This window comes from Mauremys reevesii, linkage group 23, assembly GCF_016161935.1.
Source record: "Mauremys reevesii isolate NIE-2019 linkage group 23, ASM1616193v1, whole genome shotgun sequence".
Lineage (NCBI taxonomy): Eukaryota > Metazoa > Chordata > Testudines > Geoemydidae > Mauremys > Mauremys reevesii.
The window spans coordinates 1,458,849-1,467,295 of NC_052645.1; the positions used below are offsets into that span (position 1 = coordinate 1,458,849).

Genomic DNA, 8,447 nt, shown 5'->3' on the forward strand with positions numbered 1-8,447 from the left:
CCATCCCCTCCCAGTCAAAGGACCTTCCCAACCTGTCTTTGCTTCGCTTCACCCCAGAATGGCCACTAGGGTGATCATGGGCTAAGCTTAAGAGCTTTTCCAGGTACTTGGTCGGAACTAGCAACCGTTTTTGAGGATGCCAGCCCTCCTGGTGTCCACCAGAAAGAAATTCCTTGTATAACAGTCCTTGCTCCACAACGAACCGGGATCGGTTAGTAGAGCTGAGAGGTGGTGGGTTGCTGCGTGCCGCCGCCCATGCTTTCTTGAGGCTGTCATCAGCTTCCTGTTCCGTCTGGAACTGTTCCCTTGAGGCGGGAGACACCAGTTCCTCTGGGAGCGATGTAGGTGATGAGGTTGTTTCCGTTGACTGTGAACCGCTCTCCGCTGGTGCACAAGGTGTCATTTCAGGCTCTGGCTGAGCCTCTTGGGTAGGGTTGTCTGCTGCTTCTGCCAGTTTTGGCCCGTTGTCGCCCTCCGGCGGTGGAGTTGTAAGCGCTGGCGTCGGTGCTGGCGCTGGTACTGCCGCTGGTTGCTCTTCTAGTTCCGGTTCTGGGACTGGATGTACTATGGCTGCTATAGGTGTTGGTATGGGAGCCAGCTCCACCCTCTCTGGTAACACAGATGGGGTCTCAGTGGATGGCTCAGGAACAGGGATGGGTCTGGCAGCTCGTCTGGCTTGGCTGCGTGTAACCACTCCCTCTGTTTTTTGCTGTTCAACTTGTCGGGCCAAGTCGTTCCCCAGTAACATGGGAATCACATGGTTGTCATAGACAGCAAAAGTCCACTTCCCTGACCAGCCCTTGTACTGGACAGGTAAATGCACTGTAGGTAATGTTACAGGTTTTGACATAAAGGGGCGAATTGTCACTTTGGTTTTCTGGTTGATGAATTTGGGGTCCACGAAGGTTCGGTGGATAGCTGACACATGTGCTGCAGTGTCTCTCCATGCGATGATCTCCTTTCTGTCCACTCTCAAAGTTTCCCTATGTTCTAAGGGTATTTGAGATACATCTAGGTCCGGCTGTCCTTGGTGTGAAGGTGCAAGGAGTTGCACTCGGTTTAGGTTCTTTGGGCATTTGGCTTTGATATGCCCCAGTTCATTGCATTGAAAACATCGCCCACTTGATGGGTCACCGGTTTGTGTTGGTCTACTGGAGACTGGTGAGGTAGAAGAAGAGGTAGAGTGTGACTGTCCTTGGGTTGTAGGTGTGGGCTTAATTGGTCCGCGATGGTAGGGTTTAGTGTCGGTGTGTACCCTGTTGGATTCGCTCCCCTTGGCAGTAGCTTTTGTGTTGTCTACCGATGCCATCCATCTGGCTCCAATCTCCCCTGCACTGAACTGGCAGAGCGACGTCTCTCAGGGTGTGAAAAACCCACCCCTGCAAACCCATAGAGTTAAGATGACCTAAGCCCTGGTTAGATAGTGCTAAAGAAAAGGAAGAATTGTTCTGTCCATGTAGCTATTACACGGATGGGGAAAACCTCTCCAGTCACTGTCTACTCCAAAGTGCTATAGCAGCGCCACAGCAGCATTTTAAGTGTAGACAGAGTGAAAGTAGATCTGGCTCCAGTTTGCACACTGGATGCTCAGGCACTAAGACTACAGTAATAATAACAGTGCAATGCTTGCATAGTTGGCAAGATTTGAACCTGCGCAGGGAGACCCCAATAGATTTCTAGCCCATCATCTTAAACCACTCAGTCTGCAGCTGTTGCACTACGCAATGATTCTGTTCTCACTGAATTGTCACTTCAAATTGCTCAGACCAGCTTGCCCAGCACACTCATGACTGCGCATCAGTGTAAGTGTGTCCTTGGGTGAACAGCGAGAATTCCTGCCCATTTCCCTTCCAGCTGGAGCAGGATGAGAGTGTGTTTGTGTTAATGACATTGCTGTAGATTGTTGTTCATTCCTCACTCTGACAATTCAGACAGTCCCTTTCCCATTCAAATCTCCAGCACATCATTCCAATAGCAGGTGGCAGGATTTCTCTAGGGCACTGAAATTTTTTCAGGGGGCTGGTGCATGAACTCAGCCTTGCATTCCACCCTTGATGTTTCATGGACTAACAACAGCAGCAGAAAGAAAGAGCCGAGCCAATATCTCCCTGGCAGGGATGCAGGTGCCACGTCCCCTCTGTCTGACCATCGCCATTGCAGGAGTGAAGGGTTCACTGGAATCGAATGTCCTGGCTCAGACCAGAGACACAGGGAGGTTTTGCTGTTCATGGATCTGTGCAAAGGAAATTGTGTCTGTGTGTGAAATTGAGGCAGGAAATGAAACACCCAATGCCCTAAGGAATGTGGGTGAAGGACTCGGGCTGAGCAATGATTTAACAGGGGTTTGTTTCAATTTATTGGCCTGATTAAAACTATGGCTAAAAGCCCCCTGTACCAGGGGCTGCGGGACAGGACAGGCAGTTCTGCGCGGAGTGTTCAGAGCTGCCCCGTATCTGCCCTTTCTCTGCACCGCCCCTGCTCCCAGAATGCACCAGGCCCTGGACTGAACTCTTCCCCTGCCGGCCGAGCTGGTTTCGTTTGCTGTGATCCTGTTGGCTTGGCAGGGGGGGAAGTGACAGTCCCACCCCAAAGCCAACGCCTCCCTGTCACCCAGCCCCCTGACCCCCAGCAGTGCAGGTCAGCCAGGAGCTGGGCCCTGCCAGGCACTCAGGGGCGTCTCCCCTGCAGCTGGGGGCTCTCCCCAGCGTGGTCTGTGGGAGCTCGCGCACTAACGGGGCAGCGGCAGCAGCCGCGTGGTGGGTTGGGCTGGTGACCCGGGTCCATCTCCTGGGGTCGGCTGGGTTCATGCTCAGGCGACTGGCCCCAGCCACCGGCCGAGCCCCACGGCCACGCTGCTGCTGTTACCGCACTAGCCCCTCACGCCCCCATTCCCTCACTGAAGCCAGGAGAAGATTTGCAGGGAGGAGGTGGGGGGGGGTTGACCCCAATATCCCAGAGCTGATTCTCCCCACAAAGGGGTGTGTGCATGTGGTGGGTGCCGTGTGCAACGCCCTGTGCCCATGAGGAGGGGACCGGAGCTCTGCCAGCAGGAAGATTTATCCTGCAGGAGCCCTGCCTCCCTCCCCCAGGGGTTCCCCTGGAGCAGAGAAGCTTTGAATCCTCGCTGGAGACTAGAGACGCCCGAGCAGCACAAGCTGCCTGGCAGAGGTTCTGGATCAGGGCCTCAGGGGCACATTGGGTTCATTCCCTCAGGGCTGCCCTGCCCAGTGCCAGGGCTGCTCTCACTCCCCAGCACAGAGGGGGCTGCAGGCTCTTTGCCAAGCTGGGTCCCAGCTCAAGGCAGATTTAACACTAGCAGGGGCCCAGGCATGTGCTGGTGCCGCTCAGGGAGGGAATCTGGGCCAAAGACTGATTAGAAATTGGGTAACACTGAAGTGGGACTAGAAAGACCCTTGCTGGGACGTGGCGGGTAGGTAGCCCCCATTGTGTACCGTGCCCTCGCCGAGAAGTCTCTGGGAGAGTGGGTTCTTCCTGATGGGCCACCAACACGTCTCGTTGGTCCTGATGTCGGCTGCTCCTTTGTTGATACTGACAAGCTAGTTTTGGGCCTTTCCCACTCACCCCATAGCTCCGGGATGCACAGACAGCAACACTGGTGTGGAAGAAATGAACTCCACTCTCAGGTTTCAAGATCCTTAAGATCACTGACATTGCCAAAGTAATTATCAGGGGGTATAGCTCAGTGGTAGAGTGTTTGACTGCAGATCAAGTGGTCCTTGGTTCAAATCCAAGTGCCCCCTTAAAAGCCTGGTCCTTCAACAGCAATAGTAATTGCCTATCCATTTCCATTATGTTCAGGAGCTCCACTGACTAGGGATACCTGAAATGAATGGAAACACTCAACATTTTCCTGTGCAAATGCATAAAAACCTAGTAAACATGTCCCCCAGCTGAAATCAGTTCCAATCCTCTAAGTGTCTAGGTTTGTTTTCATCAATGAAACAAAGGCCCATGAAGACACATTTGCAGGTCCTTGGCCTCCATGGGCTACAATGTGCAGAAGAACAAGAACCACATCCACGTGAGAGGCATGGACTAGTCTGTATTACATTTGGTAAGTAAGTTGCCATTGGGACTGAAAACTCTACTGGAGGTGGACAGGAGCCTGTTACAAAACTAAAATAAACAAGATTTACCAAACTCCCTGTTACACATTCAATCCTCTCTTTGTGCACACGGCATCAACTGGGGCTCTAATAAATGGCAGCCTTCCTTTAACACAGATCGTTGTTCCTTGTGACTTTCAGATGCATTTGAATGGCAGCTGTTCAAAGGTCATGTGCTTCTAGTTCATGAGCAGCAGCAGAGTCTCTGTACGTTACCAACCGTAGAGCTGGGTGTGTCTGCATCCAAGTAACTGCAGAGTCAGTGTAGTACAGACAGTTAATTGCACAGTCTCACTTTCTGGTCTCATTGATCATTTGGGTAGAAACAGCAACGGTTTGGTGGGTTTTGGTTTTTCCCCTTCGTTTTCTCCTAAGGAATGTGTGATCTTGAGCATGTTAGTTTAAGTTCCCTGTGGGTCAGGAAAATTCCATCTCCTTGAACTAGCTGGGAAGTGACCTGTTTGTATCACCTAGAATAAAGGAACTTTTGTAAAGCAGTTTCATCTTTAAATACGCAGGATAAAAATAGTAAATAGTAAATTCCACAGCCAGACACCAGGCCAGGATCAATCGATGGGCCAGGATCAATTAATTACAGAAGAAACAAACTCTTGGGAAGTAGCTGTAATTTGTCCCTAAACCTTTCCTTGTTCTCATATGCTATCAGGGATTCTCTTCTAGAGGGCAGAGTTAAGGTTATCTGGGCATGTACCCTCACTCTGTATTCCCTGTTTTTCCAGAGTTTGAGTTTTACTGAACTCGATGTTCTGGAAGGTAAGAGATAGTCACAGTCAAAGTTAACTCTCTGTTAACAAAGGTTTTGTTATTGGCAAATAATGATACTAATCCCTCACTGCGGTAATTCCACTGACTTCAGTGTACTCTTTCCTCATTTCTAGTTCCAAATAATTAAGCAAATTAAAACAATATTGAGAACTAAAATGCTGTGAGAAAATGGAAATTTTAGTAGCTCAAATTTCAGTTTCTTCTGTGTCTTGTGCGTGTGTAAATGGCACAACATGTTAATTTACAAGCACATCTTTCCTAACTTCTTTAAATATTCTGTAGTACATTAACTATATCCAGTGGGTTGTTCAATGCAGTGAGGTTTTCATGCATTGACCAAAACATATTTTTCATGTTATGTAAATGAACACAACTCATTGAACACAAAATTGTGTATTTCATGCTGTGAACTGTGTTGGTAGCTCAGATTAATAGGTTTGTTTTTTCTCTCTCTCCATGAAAAAAGGAAGAAACCATGAAAATACCCATGGGAGAGAGGGGGTTTCTGAGAGCTGGAGTAGATATGGAGATATTTATGAAAGGGGGAGAGGCCAAAGTAGGGCCTTAGCTGGAGCAAAGGGGGAGGTTTTTTGTGCAGGTTCATTTTATCCAGCCTCACATCCTGTAGTCCCTACTTCCCCACCCCCCCAACAAAGCCCCCTGTGACTCCTGAGACAGCCCCACTGCAAAAACTGCAGAGCCCCCAGCACTCCCTCTCCTAGCTGGATCCCCTGGCAGCCAGAGCTGTCCGCAGAACTGCTGTGGTTGCTCCCCTGGGTCTCTGGTCAAGGACGGCTACCGGCTTCTCCTGAGAATGCAGCTGAGAAATGATTCACCCTTCTCTAGATTCTCACCTGTGGGCTCTGAGAAGCAAGATGGGGCCTGTATGATAAAGTCCATGCAACATTCCCCTCACATCCCAGCCCTGGTATGTCACCAGTAGCTGCTGTCCCTGCGTAGCAGCAAAGGATGTTTCCAGTCATTCAGGAGATCCAAGCCTGGGACTAAAGTCAGCCCAGCCCAGCCCCCACACCTTAAAGTGAATAAGGAAAAGTTATTTACTTGTTCCCATAATATAAGAACTAGGGAACACCAAATGAAAGTAATAGGCAGCAGGTTTAAAACAAATAAAAGGAGGTTCTTCACACAGTGCACAGTCAACCTGTGGAACTCCTTACCTGAGGAGGCTGTGAAGGCTAGGACTATAACAGGGTTTAAAAGAGAACTAGATAAATTCATGGAGGTTAAGTCCATTAGGCAGGCTGTGTAAGGAATGGTGTCCCTAGCCTCTGTTTGTCAGAGGGTGGCGATGGATGGCAGGGGAGAGATCACTTGATCATTACCTGTTAGGTTCACTCCCTCTGGGGCACCTGGCATTGGCCACTGTTGGCAGACAGGATACTGGGCTGGATGGACCTCTGATCTGAGCCAGTGTGGCCATTCTTATGACGGGAGGGAGAAAGCACTGCAACAGAGTTTCTGTAGTATATTGGTTATCATGTTTGCCTACCACACAAAAGGTCCCTGGCTCAAAACCAGACAGAAATAGGAGGGCTTATTTCTGCCTGTCCAGCAAGGCGCTCCTACTGCTGCCACTGGTCCGTCCCTGTGATAACCCCAACTCCTGCATGGCAGAGGGTGGTGAAATGAGCTGAGAAGAAACCTTGGCATCAGCTGGGGAAAGCTAGAGGATCTGGGCCACTCACCTTTTGAAGCCTTGTGGTTTGGTCTCCTCTGCCCTTGGAGATTGGCCTATGGCGGCCGGCTCTTCTGTGTGACTTGCCAAAGGAGGGAGTGAGGCAGGAATGGGGCAAAAGAGGAAAGTCGAGCTGAGGAAGGCAGGGCAGAAGCTAAGCGCCTCAGTGCAGCTAAGTGGGGTTAGTAGAGCACCACCAGTCGTTCTGCAAAGCCTGGGGAGGTGCGGTTGGCTGCTGGGAGGCAGAATCCTGTGCCTGCCTCTTGGCTTCCCAGGGATGGCTACTTGCAGCCCAGGAGAAGAAGGATGGTTTTGGGTGAAAGGAAACAAGCAAAGCTATGGGAGGAAATTTGGGTGCGGGGTGCGGGCTCTGTGCTGGGGTGGGGGTTGGGATGCAGGAAGGGTGGCGCTTACCCCGGGCACTGCAGCTCCCAAAGTGACCAGTACACACAACCCTGCGGCACCAGCTCCTAGGTGGGCGGGGCCAGGGGGTCTCTGTGCGCCGCTGCCTGCTGGTGCCGCCCCCAGAGCTCCCATTGGCTGCAGTTCCTGGCCAATGGGTGCTGCAGAGTTGGTACTCGGGGCAGGGGCAGTGAATGGAGACACTCCCCCCGCCCCAGGGGATGCTGGGACATACCGTCCATTTCTGGGAGTGGCACGGAGGGACGGAGGCAGAGTGGGCAGGGAGCCACCTTAGTGCTGCTGGCACATCTCTGCACACCCATGGGGGGAGGGGAGCAGAGGGCCTCCATGTGCTGCCTGGGGGAGGGGCAGAGCACAGAGCTGCCTCCCCTCCCGGGTCTATTACAGGCAGGGGCGGCTCTAGCCACCAGCGCGCCAAGCAGGCGCTTGGGGCGGCCGTTTCCTGGGGGGGCGGCATTTGGCTCCGGTGGAGCTCCCGCCGGCATGCCTGCGGCAGGTCCACCGGAGCCCGGGACGAGCGGACCTGCCGCAGGCATGACTGCGGCGGGTGCCGTCTTCCCGCGGCTCCGGTTGAGCTCCCGCAGGCATGACTGCGGCAGGTCCGCTCGTCCAGGGCTCCGGTGGAGTTCCCGCAGGCATACCGGCAGGAGCTCAACCGGAGCCGCGGAAGAGGACCCGCCGGGACCGGGAAGGCGGCGAGCGCTACGCGCTGCTTGGGGCAGCCCGATTTCTAGAGCCGCCCCTGATTACAGGAGTGGGTGGGTGGGGTCGTTTGGCCTGCAAGGTGCAGCAGGTCGGACTAGATGATCACACTGGTCCCTTCTGACCTTAAAGGCTCTGAGTCTAAAAGGGAGAGGGAAGTAAAGAAATTAAAAAAAAAATAAACCAAATATTGTAATACCAGGATAACTCCAACAGCTCATTGTATAGTCCCGCCCCTTTCTTCTGTGTTGAATGACCTGCAGGACATTGATTCTCTCATTCTATTGATAAACTGATACAACGTGACTGAAATTAAACCAATTCCCAGCAGAGAAAATGTCACATCTCTGCATTGGCTGGGAATCAAACCCAGGTCAACTGTTTGGAAGGCAGCGATGCTCACCACTATACCACCAATGCATCTAGTAAAAGTGTCACTTATGCTTGCCCAATGAGGCTAGAGCAGCATTGAGGAGATTTTCTGCCTGTTAAAATGTACTGGATTCTCATCACTAAAAAAAAAAACCTCCATCTTCACCTGGGTTTGAACCATCAGCCTTTCATTTAGCCACCAGAGTTATTAATCACAGGGTATGTCTACACTACAGGATTATTCCGATTTTACAGAAACTGTTTTTTGGAAACAGATTATATAAAGTCGAGTGCACGCGGACACACTAAGCACATTAATTCAGCGGTGTGAGTCCATGTAC

General features: G+C 51.6%; 2 non-coding genes across 2 annotated transcripts; one reads left to right on the forward strand and one right to left on the reverse strand.

Moving 5' to 3' along the window:
- Positions 1-3,689: 3,689 nt before the first annotated feature.
- TRNAC-GCA lies at positions 3,690-3,761 on the forward strand. Its single transcript has one exon. It is a non-coding gene; the product is annotated as a tRNA-Cys (tRNA).
- Positions 3,762-8,082: 4,321 nt separating this feature from the next.
- TRNAG-UCC lies at positions 8,083-8,154 on the reverse strand. The gene has a single exon. It is a non-coding gene; the product is annotated as a tRNA-Gly (tRNA).
- Between the last annotated feature and the right edge of the window lie 293 nt (positions 8,155-8,447).